Below are 14,753 nucleotides of genomic sequence, written 5' to 3' on the forward strand. Positions count from 1 at the left end.
GTGTCCCTGGTGGATGGGGGGTGGGGGTGGTGGGAGCCATGGGTTGGACATGGGTGGGGGCCTGCTGGCAGGTTCCCCACAGTGCTGGGGGTGGGGGTGGTGGGAGACATGGGTGGGGGCCTGGTGAAGGGTGTCCCTGGTGGATGGGGGGTGGGGGTGGTGGGAGACATGGGTGGGGGCCTGGTGGAGGGTGCCCCTGGGGGGTGGGGGGTGGGGGTGGTGGGAGACATGGGTGGGGGCCTGGTGGAGGGTGTCCCTGGTGGATGGGGGGTGGGGGTGGTGGGAGACATGGGTGGGGGCCTGGTGGAGGGTGTCCCTGGTGGATGGGGGGTGGGGGTGGTGGGAGACATGGGTGGGGGCCTGGTGGAGGGTGTCCCTGGTGGATGGGGGGTGGGGGTGGTGGGAGACATGGGTTGGACATGGGTGGGGGCCTGCTGGCAGGTTCCCCACAGTGCTGGGGGTGGGGGTGGTGGGAGACATGGGTGGGGGCCTGGTGGAGGGTGTCCCTGGTGGATGGGGGGTGGGGGTGGTGGGAGACATGGGTGGGGGCCTGGTGGAGGGTGCCCCTGGTGGATGGGGGGTGGGGGTGGTGGGAGACATGGGTTGGACATGGGTGGGGGCCTGCTGGCAGGTTCCCCACAGTGCTGGGGGTGGTGGGAGACATGGGTGGGGGCCTGGTGGAGGGTGCCCCTGGTGGATGGGGGGTGGGGGTGGTGGGAGACATGGGTTGGACATGGGTGGGGGCCTGCTGGCAGGTTCCCCACAGTGCTGGGGGTGGGGGTGGTGGGAGACATGGGTGGGGGCCTGGTGGAGGGTGTCCCTGGTGGATGGGGGGTGGGGGTGGTGGGAGACATGGGTGGGGGCCTGGTGGAGGGTGTCCCTGGTGGATGGGGGGTGGTGGGAGACATGAGCAGGTGTGCAGGGTAGTTCCCTGTGGTGTGTGCTGCCTGCAGGGGCCGTGGAGGGTGTACAGGTAATGCCTGGGAGCACACAGCCAATTCGCGTGTGGAACTTCCCGCGCACCCCTGAAATCCACGTACCCGGCCATATCGCGTGTGGAACTTCCCGCGCACCCCTGAAATCCACGTACCCTGACTATTCGCGTGTGGAACTTCCCGCGCACCCCTGAAATCCACGTAGCCGGCCATATCGCGTGTGGAACTTCCCGCGCACCCCTGCAATCCACGTACCCTGCCATATCGCGTGTGGAACTTCCCGCGCACCCCTGAAATCCACGTACCCGGCCATATCGCGTGTGGAACTTCCCGCGCACCCCTGCAATCCACGTACCCTGACTAATCGCGTGTGGAACTTCCCGCGCACCCCTGAAATCCACGTACCCTGCCATATCGCGTGTGGAACTTCCCGCGCACCCCTGAAATCCACGTACCCGGCCATATCGCGTGTGGAACTTCCCGCGCACCCCTGAAATCCACGTAGCCGGCCATATCGCGTGTGGAACTTCCCGCGCACCCCTGAAATCCATGTACCCTGCCATATCGCGTGTGGAACTTCCCGCGCACCCCTGAAATCCACGTACCCGGCCATATCGCGTGTGGAACTTCCCGCGCACCCTTGAAATCCACGTACCCGGCCATATCGCGTGTGCAACTTCCCGCGCACCCCTGCAATCCACGTACCCTGACTAATCGCGTGTGGAACTTCCCGCGCACCCCTGAAATCCACGTACCCGGCCATATCGCGTGTGGAACTTCCCGCGCACCCCTGCAATCCACGTACCCTGACTAATCGCGTGTGGAACTTCCCGCGCACCCCTGAAATCCACGTACCCGGCCATATCGCGTGTGGAACTTCCCGCGCACCCCTGCAATCCACGTACCCTGACTAATCGCGTGTGGAACTTCCCGCGCACCCCTGAAATCCACGTACCCGGCCATATCGCGTGTGCAACTTCCCGCGCACCCCTGCAATCCACGTACCCTGACTAATCGCGTGTGGAACTTCCCGCGCACCCCTGAAATCCACGTACCCGGCCATATCGCGTGTGGAACTTCCCGCGCACCCCTGCAATCCACGTACCCTGACTAATCGCGTGTGGAACTTCCCGCGCACCCCTGAAATCCACGTACCCGCCCATATCGCGTGTGGAACTTCCCGCGCACCCCTGCAATCCACGTACCCTGACTAATCGCGTGTGGAACTTCCCGCGCACCCCTGAAATCCACGTACCCGGCCATATCGCGTGTGCAACTTCCCGCGCACTCCGGTATACACGCACACGTTTATTTTTTCTCTCAGCGCGTGTCTGTGTTTGTGGGTACCCCTTTGTACGTCATTTGTCCTGGAGGGCCACAGTATTGGACATTGATCATGTCTGTATATAGGTGCTATTTGTTGGCGCACCTTTTAGCGCACATTTCTTGCAGGCGCAGAGACGCTACCGCCTGCTTTCTTGTGGCGGTCGTGTTTGTGCCTGTTTGTGCCTGTGCGCTACTTTGAGCGTGCGCTTTTTTGCCCTATTCTATTCCATGAATACGTGTTGTATGCGAGCGTGTGGGCGTTCCGCGCACTTGCCTCCTAAACTTTCCCCGTGCCGCCCACATTCTTCCCCATTCCGAGTGTTGTGCCCCATTTTATTCCCCATTCCGAGTGTCCCGCCCTGTGTTCCGCCTACTTTAGAGCTGTGCGCTGCGCTCGGAGTGATAGCGCAGTGGCCGTGGCGCACGACGTTGGTTGACCTGTGCGCCGGCCTGCGCCGCGCGCTTTTTCAGCGCACGTCCTCTGCTTTTCTTGCGCACGGACTTCCATGAATCGACGTGCGCTGGTTTCCCTGCGCTTTTCGCTAATTTTCGGCGCAGCGCACGTATTGGCCCCTCTGCGCCGGGATTTTCGGCGCACATTTATTCCATGAATCGGCCTGTATATTGGCTGGAAGAGGCATAGGTAGCAATCTCGTAAAGTGCAAGCGACGATGAAGTGCATCTCTCAAATCTCCGCGCTTCCAGCTTTTATCATTTTTGCCCTTATTCGCCAGGCAAGGTGGAGGTAATTTGCCACAAAAAACACAACTTTGATGTCATCACTGCTCCTAAAGAGCATGCGCGCATTACTTATTCGGCATATGGTGTATGCATTAGGTATGGTTTTTAAGAACTTGCATCGTGGCACAGGGTAACCCTGACAAAAGAATAAAAAGTGGTTCAAATGATTCTTTGGCAGATCCACTGACCAGGCAGAGCTCATTTCCATCTGGTTCCCATGTTTTTGGTGTGGCATGCTAGGTTCAATTGGGAGAATCTGAACCTCTAATACAGTCTATGCACGAGCAGGGGCTTAACCTGGTCTAGATATTTTCCGAACGCTGTGATCGACTTGTTACCGAAGTATGTGGTTCGTGAGGGTAGCCCAATACAAACATTCTGTTCAGCCTCAGTTTATCTCTGTGAGGTACCTTTAACGTTTGCTAAGTCACCTGGGATAATTCCCAGGGGATTCAACCACAGGTCTCCCAATTCCATTTGCATCAGGGATTTTTCGACATGTTGGAACCAAGGCAGGGATCTACCTTCCTCGGCATCCAGTAAATGGATGAGGACTTCACGGTATGCTTTTAATTCTGGGACCTACCACAACCTCAGCCAGTAAAATACTGTTCTAATTAGGACCTTGTTCTAAATGTGCCTAAGGCTCAAATCTATATAAATGGGAATGCTCGGGCATGATATTAGCAACCCAAGTAGCTTTTTCATGAAAGATCTTTCTGCCAGACCCAATTCATGGTTGGCCGAATAACCCCAAATTCCAGCCCCATTTATGGCTGCTGGCTTAGCTTGGGCTGTATATATTCTAATAGTGGGTGAAATGGGGCCTTGGCCGTGTGTAAGAAAAAATCTCCTTATTGCCCCCCCCCCATATTTTTCAAAGGCGAGGGTGGATTTGAGAATCTGCAATGGCCAGTTGCCTAATAGTCAACTTGAGTTTCACAAATTTGACGGACAAGTCCTTGCCTCACTTCCCTAGTTACCCTGAATGAGTCTGTGAGTTCTCCCCCAGCCCACAACGGACAGAGGCAGTATTGCTAGAGTAAAGTTTGATTTTTATCCGCAGGAGGCCCACCGGTACCCCTCTCTTTAGCTTTATTGACCATAACATCTCCCGTGAAACGCAGTCAAACAGGGTGCTAAGGTCGATGAAAGCAGAAAATACCTTCATCTTTTTCAGGGCTGTGTATTTCTGCCTGCTCATGTGGAGACAGAAGGCTTGATCTACTGTGATTATTTTTGGTAAGAAACCAGCTTGTAGGTGGTCGATCAAGTTTCCCTGTGTCACCCACTCCTGTAAGTGCTCGTAAATGATTCTAGCAAATATTTTCCCCACTCCATATAATAGGGAAATGGGCCTAAGATTCCCTGGGTCCTCCCTCGCTCCCTTCTTATAGATGGGAATTATTGTTGCATTTTGCCAGGAAGGGGGGAACCTTATTCTGCTTAAGAATGTTGGGAAAGAGAAGCCGTCATGCTGGTGCCCATACTCTTGGTTCCTCCTTCATTAAGTCGATAGGAATTAAATATGGGTCAGGTGCTTTCCCCCCACTTCTGAGCAGATATCGCAATACGAACCTCCCATAGTTCAAAATGAATTGGAACGGTGATATTCCCTCTGTCTCAGTTCTGTAGGTGAATACCCTGGACACCTGGCATATCTCCCATTCCATAATGGTCCTGGAAGTGGTTTTTCCAAGTATTCGGGCTTATATCGGCCACCACAACCCTGTCGTGCCCTTCTTTGTTCCCGCTCACTATCCTCCAAAACATGCGGGAATCCCTGGATCAAGTGGCTTCCTGCATTCTATCCCATTCCTGCCCTGCATGGCCATCCTACAGGATGTGTAGGATACTCTAAGTAATCTGAACACAGTCTTATCTAGACCCTGGCATCATTTTAAACAATTCAAGATCTCAGACTTCGCTATCCTACAATCTTCATCAAACCAGGCGTGATATTTGATTGCACGTTTCTTTACACTTTTACTGGGATTGGTGACAAAGGGTTGTATGGACAGGACCAGTTTATCGAAGACAGAAAAGATGTCTACATCAACGGACTGCAGCAGACACAGATGTTCCCGGGTCAGGCATGATAGTATCGTAGATGTGTCGTCTTAATTGCACCAAGTCGATAAACGATAAACCCCTATGAACAGATTGCCCTCAAGCCTAAAACGATATGGAATACTGCGGGTCAACCACTTGACAGAGAACCCTCAGGGAGACTCCCACTAACCCCGTCAGAAAAGGACCACCCCCTGTGCGGTGAACCCCACTCACACGGTGAATGCTGCACTCTAATTATGAAACAGATGCTGAAGACCTTGGTTTCGTTTGTTCGGTTTATTTGTATGTTTGAAGTTAAATGTTGACTTGGTAAAATACGTGCGCTTATGAGTCAGCGGCACTGCAATGTGATGCAAATTGACTGTGTATGTTTCAAATGCCAATAAAAACATTTTAAAATAAATTAATTGCACCAAGTTGAGATTAGACCACTTTATCGCTGTTTAGATAGAATACCTGGGGTTAAAACAAAGATGACTCTCATACCCGCCCAGCGTGGACAGCTTCAAGAACAATGGCTTGTGGTCTCTGTCCTGTTTGCTCAAGACTTAAAAATATTTTCCACTGCCCCATTATTTAATTGACAAAAAGATGTGGTATATGTGTGAGGTGCTTCCATTCCCTTCAAAAGGTGGCTTTGCCGGCTGGTCCTTTCTAAAGCAGCCATTACAAGCCCTAAATCCCATGCCAAGAAGTGTAGTGGCACAACTGAGAGCAATCGGGTGGGCTCTAGCCATCAATGGTGGCTCCAAGGCAGGTATTTCCCATACCTCATCCAAATCCCATGCCCCCTCTAGGTCTAAGAGGGGCTCTATTTGCAAAAGTATGATTTGGTGTTCCAATTTCTCATGGCTCATTCTTGTTTCTGCTCCTGGTTCCTGACTAATTCAATTGCATTATTTATAGATTTATTAGTAACCTGATCACACACATTACACAGGGATATTGGTTGGTCTTCCGGCGAGCTTAATACCAGGTACTGGGTGACTGGGGAACCAGATTCAACATTAGATATTTGGAAGACGAGGGCAGTGCTGATCCATAGTGGAAGCCCACCAAAAGGCCTACCCCTAGATCCCTTTGCGGCCGGCACCCAGATGACCTCATAGCCCTGGAAAGTAGTCGGGTCCAAGCCCCATGTTTCCTGGTAGCATGTCATATAATTTCCCCGAAAAAAAGTTGCTCCAGTCAAGGTCTACAAGATGTTTCCTAAAACCAGCTATATTCCAGGAGATTAAACTAAGTTCTCTCTCACTGTGCTGCTTCTTTCGTTCAGGGACAACAGTGTGTCCATCTACAGCTTCAAGGTCGGTGATGACCTGACCATTGGGTGTGATCGGCTTCCTTGAGTTCTTTATAGTGGGCACACGTATAGTGGGCACACGTATAGTGGGCACATTGGTGATATTTCAAGTATCATTGGGCTGAATATCAACTGTCGGCCTAATTGAGATTCTTGGACCCATCAGGGGTATTTGCGTAGTTCTAGGGAAAACAGGCCACCCTTTAACAAATCATTAAAAAAAATACAGATTCATACCATCACCACAATTGGGCCTGCTCTGCCTTGCACACTTCACTTCGTCACTTCTAATGACAGTTTTGCAGCCTCTTATGAATCCAAGATAATGAATAGATGTGCTTACAAGGGACTCGTGTGTTTCCTATGACCCAGGTGCGACCCTCCCACAGTATGTAGTGTGACAGACGGCCACGTTTGCTGTGCCCTTGCACTGGAGAATGTTGTTACATGTTTAGGGGTCACCCCACCTCGGTCATATTGTAGGCCCTGAGGGGTATCGTATTCAGTGGAGTGATCCACGGTGGCACCGTGGATTTTGAGTCTGTGTAGTTTCCACCAGGTTACCAAGGTACCCACCCGCTCCTGCGTAGACCCTCAATAGGTGCTACTAAACACATTTGTATGTCCTCTTGTGGGCGGGCCAACATCGCTGCTCCCCTAACGTAGCTGAAAACCACCCGACCATGTGCTTTACTCTCTCCATTGTTCGGCTTCTCCATGGTTGACTCATGAACCAGGGGACATTCTTTTGGCAGGGTGGCTTTGGGTGGTGGTGCAATAATTGGGTTGGCAATGGTCTTCTTGCTTTTGGGGTGCATGTGGCCTCACGTAAAAGCACCCTTGACAGCCTCTCTTTAATACATGTGACGTCGATACTAAAGAGTGGAAACAGTTCCTTGATGACTTTTCCCAGTTTCTCGTTCATATGTCCCATTAATATGAGGTCTGTCCCTAGTGATTCCAGAAGGCGACCACCCCACCCCACATATGGGGGGGTTATGCGCACTGGAATCACTGGTTTGGGTCCCTATGCTGATGCCTGCACTGATATCCTTGTGATCTGGAATACCCTGCCGTGCTCTTACTGCCCCTCCAGTGGGAGCTTCAGCTGCTCTGATCTCTTGGGGGTGCGGGAGGGGGTTAACATTTTCTCCTTTAGGGAGCGCGTCCTCCAAGACCTGGCCCGGTTAGATGTAGCAATCCTAATTTTCATTTCCCCTTCTTCCTCCTCCATAGTGGGCTTCAAGGCCCCCACCACGCCCTCCCGGACTGGAGTGTCCCCTGCGTCACTTGTAGCAGTTGAACTAGAAAGAATTAGGCGGTCCTTATCATTCCTGTGAAGTTCTATGACCTGCACTCCTGCATCACCTTGCGCAATAATGGGGGGGATCATTTCTCCCCCCCGCCCCTCCAAAAGCCCTATTTCATATGCAACCATGTGATTGTTTTGCTTCCCAGGATGCCTTGGGGTATGTGCTTGCAGTGCTGTCTTCCAGTGCATTCTACGAGGGGGATTATTGCGTATTCCAGGTGTGAGCTCTCTGGCTACACAGGGGATTGTGGTGTTGTTCTCGGGCTATGCGGAGATTCATGCGTATTCCACGTGTGAGTTCTCAGGCTACGCGGGGGTTTAATGCATATTCCAAGTGTGAGCTCTCACCCTACGCTGGGATTATTGCGTATTCCAGGTGTGAGCTCTCAGGCTACGCGGGGATTAATGCGTATTCCAAGTGTGAGCTCTCAGGCTATGCAGGGATTAATGCATATTCCAGGTGTGAGTTCTCAGGCTACGTGGGGATTATTGCGTATTCCAGGTATGAGCTCTCAGGCTATGCGGGGGATTAATGCGTATCCAGGTGTGAGCTCTCAGGCTATGCGGGGATTCATGTGTATTCCAGGTGTGAGCTCTCAGGCTTTGTGGGGATTCATGCATATTCCAGGTGTTCTCAGGCTACGCGGGGGATTAATGCGTATTCGAGGTGTGAGCTCTCAGGCTACGCGGGGGATTAATGCGTATTCCAGGTGTGAGCTCTCAGGCTATGCAGGGATTCATGCGTATTCCATGTGTGAGCTCTCACCCTATGCTGGGATTATTGCGTATTCCAGGTGTGAGCTCTCAGGCTACGTGGGGGATTAATGCGTATTCCAAGTGGAAGCTCTCAGGCTACACAGGGATTAATGTGCATTCCAGGTGTGAGCTCTCAGGCTACGCTGGGATTAATGCGTATTCCAGGTAAGAGTTCTCAAAATAGGAGGGATTAATGTGTATTCCAGGTGTGAGTAATCAGGCTACGCTGGGATTCATGCATATGCTCTGAAGCTACGCAGGGATTATTGCATATTCCAGGTGTGAGCTCTCATGCTACGCGGGGGATTAATGCGTATTCCAGGTGTGAGCTCTCAGGCTATACAGGGATTAATGCATATTCCAGGTGTGAGTTCTCAGGCTACATGGGGATTATTGAGTATTCCAGGTATGAGCTCTCAGGCTATGCGGGGGATTAATGCGTATCCAGGTGTGAGCTCTCAGGCTATGCGGGGATTCATGTGTATTCCAGGTGTGAGCTCTCAGGCTATGTGGGGATTCATGCATATTCCAGGTGTGAGTTCTCAGGCTACGCGGGGGATTAATGCGTATTCCAGGTGTGAGCTCTCAGGCTACTCGAGGGATTAATGCGTATTCCAGGTGTGAGCTCTCAGGCTATGCAGGGATTCATGCGTATTCCATGTGTGAGATCTCAGGCTACTCTGGGATTAATGCGTATTCCAGGTGTGAGCTGTCAGGCTATGTGGGGGATTAATGCATATTCCAGGTGTGAGCTCTCAAGATACACAGGGATTTATGCGTATTCCAAGTGTGAGCTGTCAAGATACACAGGGATTAATTCGTATTCCAGGTGTGAGCTCTCAGGCTATGCAGGGATTAATGCATATTCCAGGTGTGAGTTCTCAGGCTACGCAGGGATTAATGCGTATTCCAAGTGTGAGTTCTCAGGCTACGCAGGGGATTAATGCATATTCCAGGTGTGAGCTCTCAAGCTACGTAGGGATTAATGCGTATTCCAGGTGTGAGCTCTCAAGCTACGCAGGGATTAATGCGTATTCCAGGTGTGAGTTCTCAGGCTACGCAGGGGATTAATGCATATTCCAGGTGTGAGCTCTCAAGCTACGCAGGGATTAATGTATATTCCAGGTGTGAGTTCTCAGATTACGCAGGGATTAATGTGTATTCCAGGTGTGAGCTCTCAACCTACGCAGGGATTAATGCGTATTCCAGGTGTGAGTTCTCAGGCTACGCAGGGGATTAATGCATATTCCAGGTGTGAGCTCTCAAGATACGCAGGGATTAATGTATATTCCAGGTGTGAGTTCTCAGATTACGCAGGGATTAATGTGTATTCCAGGTATGAGCTCTCAGGCTATGCGGGGGATTAATGCGTATCCAGGTGTGAGCTCTCAGGCTATGCAGGGATTCATGTGTATTCCAGGTGTGAGCTCTCAGGCTATGTGGGGATTCATGCATATTCCAGGTGTGAGTTCTCAGGCTACGCGGGGGATTAATGCGTATTCCAGGTGTGAGCTCTCAGGCTACGCGGGGGATTAATGCGTATTCCAGGTGTGAGCTCTCAGGCTATGCAGGGATTCATGCGTATTCCATGTGTGAGATCTCAGGCTACTCTGGGATTAATGCGTATTCCAGGTGTGAGCTCTCAAGATACACAGGGATTTATGCGTATTCCAAGTGTGAGCTCTCAAGATACACAGGGATTAATTTGTATTCCAGGTGTGAGCTCTCAGGCTATGCAGGGATTAATGCATATTCCAGGTGTGAGTTCTCAGGCTACGCAGGGATTAATGCGTATTCCAGGTGAGAGTTCTCAAGCTACGCAGGGATTAATGCGTATTCCAGGTGTGAGTTCTCAGGCTACGCAGGGGATTAATGATTATTCCAGGTGTGAGCTCTCAAGCTACGCAGGGATAAATGTATATTCCAGGTTTGAGTTCTCAGGCTACGCAGGGATTAATGTGTATTCCAGGTGTGTGCTCTCAAACTAACGGGATTAATGTGTATTCCAGGTGTGAGCTCTCAGGCTATGTAGGGATTACTGCGTATTCCAGGTGTGAGTTCTCAGGCTACGCTGGGATTAATGTGTATTCCAGGTGTGTGCTCTCAAGCTAGCGGGGATTAATGTGTATTTCAGGTATGAGTTCTCAGGCTACGCAGGGATTAATGCATATTCCAGGTGTGAGTTCTCAAACTAGCGGGGAGTAATGTGTATTCCAGGTGTGATTTCTCAGGCTATGCAGGGATTAATGTGTATTCCAGGTGTGAGTTCTCAGGCTATGCAGGGGATTAATGTGTGTTCCAGGTGTGAGTTCTCAGGCTACTCAGGGATTAATGTGTATTCCAGGTGTGATATCTCATGCTACAAGGGGGATTAATGCATATTCCAGGTATGAGCTCTCAAAATACACTTCGATTAATGTGTATTCCAGGTGTGTGTTCTCAGGCTATGCAGGGATTAATGTGTATTCCAGGTGTGAGTTCTCAGGCTATGCAGGGATTAATGTGTATTCCAGGTGTGAGCTCTCAAACTAGCAGAGATTAATGTGTATTCCAGGTGTGAGCTCTCAAACTAGCAGAGATTAATGTGTATACCAGGTGTGAGCTATCAAACTAGCAGAGATTAATGCCTATTCCAGGTGTGAGCTCTCAGGCTACGTGGGGGATTAACGTGTATTCCAGGTGTGAGCTCCCAAGCTACACTGGGATTAATGTGTATTGCAGGTGTGAGTTCTCAGGGTACACAGGGATTAATCTGTATTCCAGGTGTGAGCTCTCAAACTACGCAGGATTACTGTGTATTCCAGGTGTGAGCTCTCAAACTAGCAGAGATTAATGTGTATACCAGGTGTGAGCTATCAAACTAGCAGAGATTAATGCCTATTCCAGGTGTGAGCTCTCAGGCTACGTGGGGGATTAACGTGTATTCCAGGTGTGAGCTCCCAAGCTACGCTGGGATTAATGTGTATTGCAGGTGTGAGTTCTCAGGGTACACAGGGATTAATCTGTATTCCAAGTGTGAGCTCTCAAGATACACAGGGATTAATTTGTATTCCAGGTGTGAGCTCTCAGGCTATGCAGGGATTAATGCATATTCCAGGTGTGAGTTCTCAGGCTACGCAGGGATTAATGCGTATTCCAGGTGAGAGTTCTCAAGCTACGCAGGGATTAATGCGTATTCCAGGTGTGAGTTCTCAGGCTACGCAGGGGATTAATGATTATTCCAGGTGTGAGCTCTCAAGCTACGCAGGGATAAATGTATATTCCAGGTGTGAGTTCTCAGGCTACGCAGGGATTAATGTGTATTCCAGGTGTGTGCTCTCAAACTAACGGGATTAATGTGTATTCCAGGTGTGAGCTCTCAGGCTATGCAGGGATTACTGCGTATTCCAGGTGTGAGTTCTCAGGCTACGCTGGGATTAATGTGTATTCCAGGTGTGTGCTCTCAAGCTAGCGGGGATTAATGTGTATTTCAGGTATGAGTTCTCAGGCTACGCAGGGATTAATGCATATTCCAGGTGTGAGTTCTCAAACTAGCGGGGAGTAATGTGTATTCCAGGTGTGATTTCTCAGGCTATGCAGGGATTAATGTGTATTCCAGGTGTGAGTTCTCAGGCTATGCAGGGGATTAATATGTGTTCCAGGTGTGAGTTCTCAGGCTACTCAGGGATTAATGTGTATTCCAGGTGTGATATCTCATGCTACAAGGGGGATTAATGCATATTCCAGTTATGAGCTCTCAAAATACACTTCGATTAATGTGTATTCCAGGTGTGTGTTCTCAGGCTATGCAGGGATTAATGTGTATTCCAGGTGTGAGTTCTCAGGCTATGCAGGGATTAATGTGTATTCCAGGTGTGAGCTCTCAAACTAGCAGAGATTAATGTGTATTCCAGGTGTGAGCTCTCAAACTAGCAGAGATTAATGTGTATACCAGGTGTGACCTATCAAACTAGCAGAGATTAATGCCTATTCCAGGTGTGAGCTCTCAGGCTACGTGGGGGATTAACGTGTATTCCAGGTGTGAGCTCCCAAGCTACGCTGGGATTAATGTGTATTGCAGGTGTGAGTTCTCAGGGTACACAGGGATTAATCTGTATTCCAGGTGTGAGCTCTCAAACTACGCAGGATTACTGTGTATTCCAGGTGTGAGTTCTCAGGCTACACAGGGGATTCATGTGTATTCCAGGTGTGAGCTCTCAAATTACGCAGGGGATTAATGCCTATTCCAGGTGTGAGCTCTCAGGCTACGTGGGGGATTAATGTGTATTCCAGGTGTGAGCTCTCAAGATAACTGGGATTAATGTGTATTCCAGGTATGAGTTCTCAGGCTACGCAGGGATTAATGCATATTCCAGGTGTGAGTTCTCAAACTAGCGGGGAGTAGTGTGTATTCCAGGTGTGATTTCTCAGGCTATGCATGGATTAATGTGTATTCCAGGTGTGAGTTCTCAGTGTATTCCAGGTGTGAGTTCTCAGGCTATGCGGGGGATTAATGCGTATTCCAGGTGTGAGCTCTCAGGCTATGCGGGGGATTAATGCGTATCCAGGTGTGAGCTCTCAGGCTATGCAGGGATTCATGTGTATTCCAGGTGTGAGCTCTCAGGCTATGTGGGGATTCATGCATATTCCAGGTGTGAGTTCTCAGGCTACGCGGGGGATTAATGCGTATTCCAGGTGTGAGCTCTCAGGCTACGCGGGGATTAATGCGTATTCCAGGTGTGAGCTCTCAGGCTATGCAGGGATTCATGCGTAATCCATGGGTGAGATCTCAGGCTACTCTGGGATTAATGCGTATTCCAGGTGTGAGCTGTCAGGCTATGTGGGGGATTAATGCATATTCCAGGTGTGAGCTCTCAAGATACACAGGGATTTATGCGTATTCCAAGTGTGAGCTCTCAAGATACACAGGGATTAATTCGTATTCCAGGTGTGAGCTCTCAGGCTATGCAGGGATTAATGCATATTCCAGGTGTGAGTTCTCAGGCTACGCAGGGATTAATGCGTATTCCAGGTGTGAGTTCTCAGGCTACGCAGGGGGTTAATGAATATTCCAGGTGTGAGCTCTCAAGCTACGTAGGGATTAATGCGTATTCCAGGTGTGAGCTCTCAAGCTACGCAAGGATTAATGCGTATTCCAGGTGTGAGTTCTCAGGCTACGCAGGGGATTACTGCATATTCCAGGTGTGAGCTCTCAAGCTACGCAGGGATTAATGTATATTCCAGGTGTGAGTTCTCAGATTACGCAGGGATTAATGTGTATTCCAGGTATGTGCTCTCAGGCTATGCGGGGGATTAATGCGTATCCAGGTGTGAGCTCTCAGGCTATGCGGGGATTCATGTGTATTCCAGGTGTGAGCTATCAGTCTATGTGGGGATTCATGCATATTCCAGGTGTGAGTTCTCAGGCTACGCGGGGGATTAATGCGTATTCCAGGTGTGAGCTCTCAGGCTACGCGGGGGATTAATGCGTATTCCAGGTGTGAGCTCTCAGGCTATGCGGGGATTCATGCGTATTCCATGTGTGAGATCTCAGGCTACTCTGGGATTAATGCGTATTCCAGGTGTGAGCTGTCAGGCTATGTGGGGGATTAATGCATATTCCAGGTGTGAGCTCTCAAGATACACAGGGATTTATGCGTATTCCAAGTGTGAGCTCTCAAGATACACAGGGATTAATTCGTATTCCAGGTGTGAGCTCTCAGGCTATGCAGGGATTAATGCATATTCCAGGTGTGAGTTCTCAGGCTACGCAGGGATTAATGCGTATTCCAGGTGTGAGTTCTCAGGCTACGCAGGGGATTAATGCATATTCCAGGTGTGAGCTCTCAAGCTACGTAGGGATTAATGCGTATTCCAGGTGTGAGCTCTCAAGCTACGCAGGGATTAATGCGTATTCCAGGTGTGAGTTCTCAGGCTACGCAGGGGATTAATGCATATTCCAGGTGTGAGCTCTCAAGCTACGCAGGGTTAAATGTATATTCCAGGTGTGAGATCTCAGGCTACGCAGGGATTAATGTGTATTCCAGGTGTGTGCACTCAAACTAGCGGGATTAATGTGTATTCCAGGTGTGAGCTCTCAGGCTATGCAGGGATTACTGCGTATTCCAGGTGTGAGTTCTCAGGCTACGCTGGGATTAATGTGTATTCCAGGTGTGTGCTCTCAAGCTAGCTGGGATTAATGTGTATTTCAGGTATGAGTTCTCAGGCTACGCAGGGATTAATGCATATTCCAGGTGTGAGTTCTCAAACTAGCGGGGAGTAATGTGTATTCCAGGTGTGATTTCTCAGGCTATGCAGGGATTAATGT

The sequence above is a fragment of the Ambystoma mexicanum genome, chromosome 14, assembly GCF_040938575.1.
Source record: "Ambystoma mexicanum isolate Mex_15411 chromosome 14, UKY_AmexF1_1, whole genome shotgun sequence".
In the NCBI taxonomy this organism is placed as follows: domain Eukaryota; kingdom Metazoa; phylum Chordata; class Amphibia; order Caudata; family Ambystomatidae; genus Ambystoma; species Ambystoma mexicanum.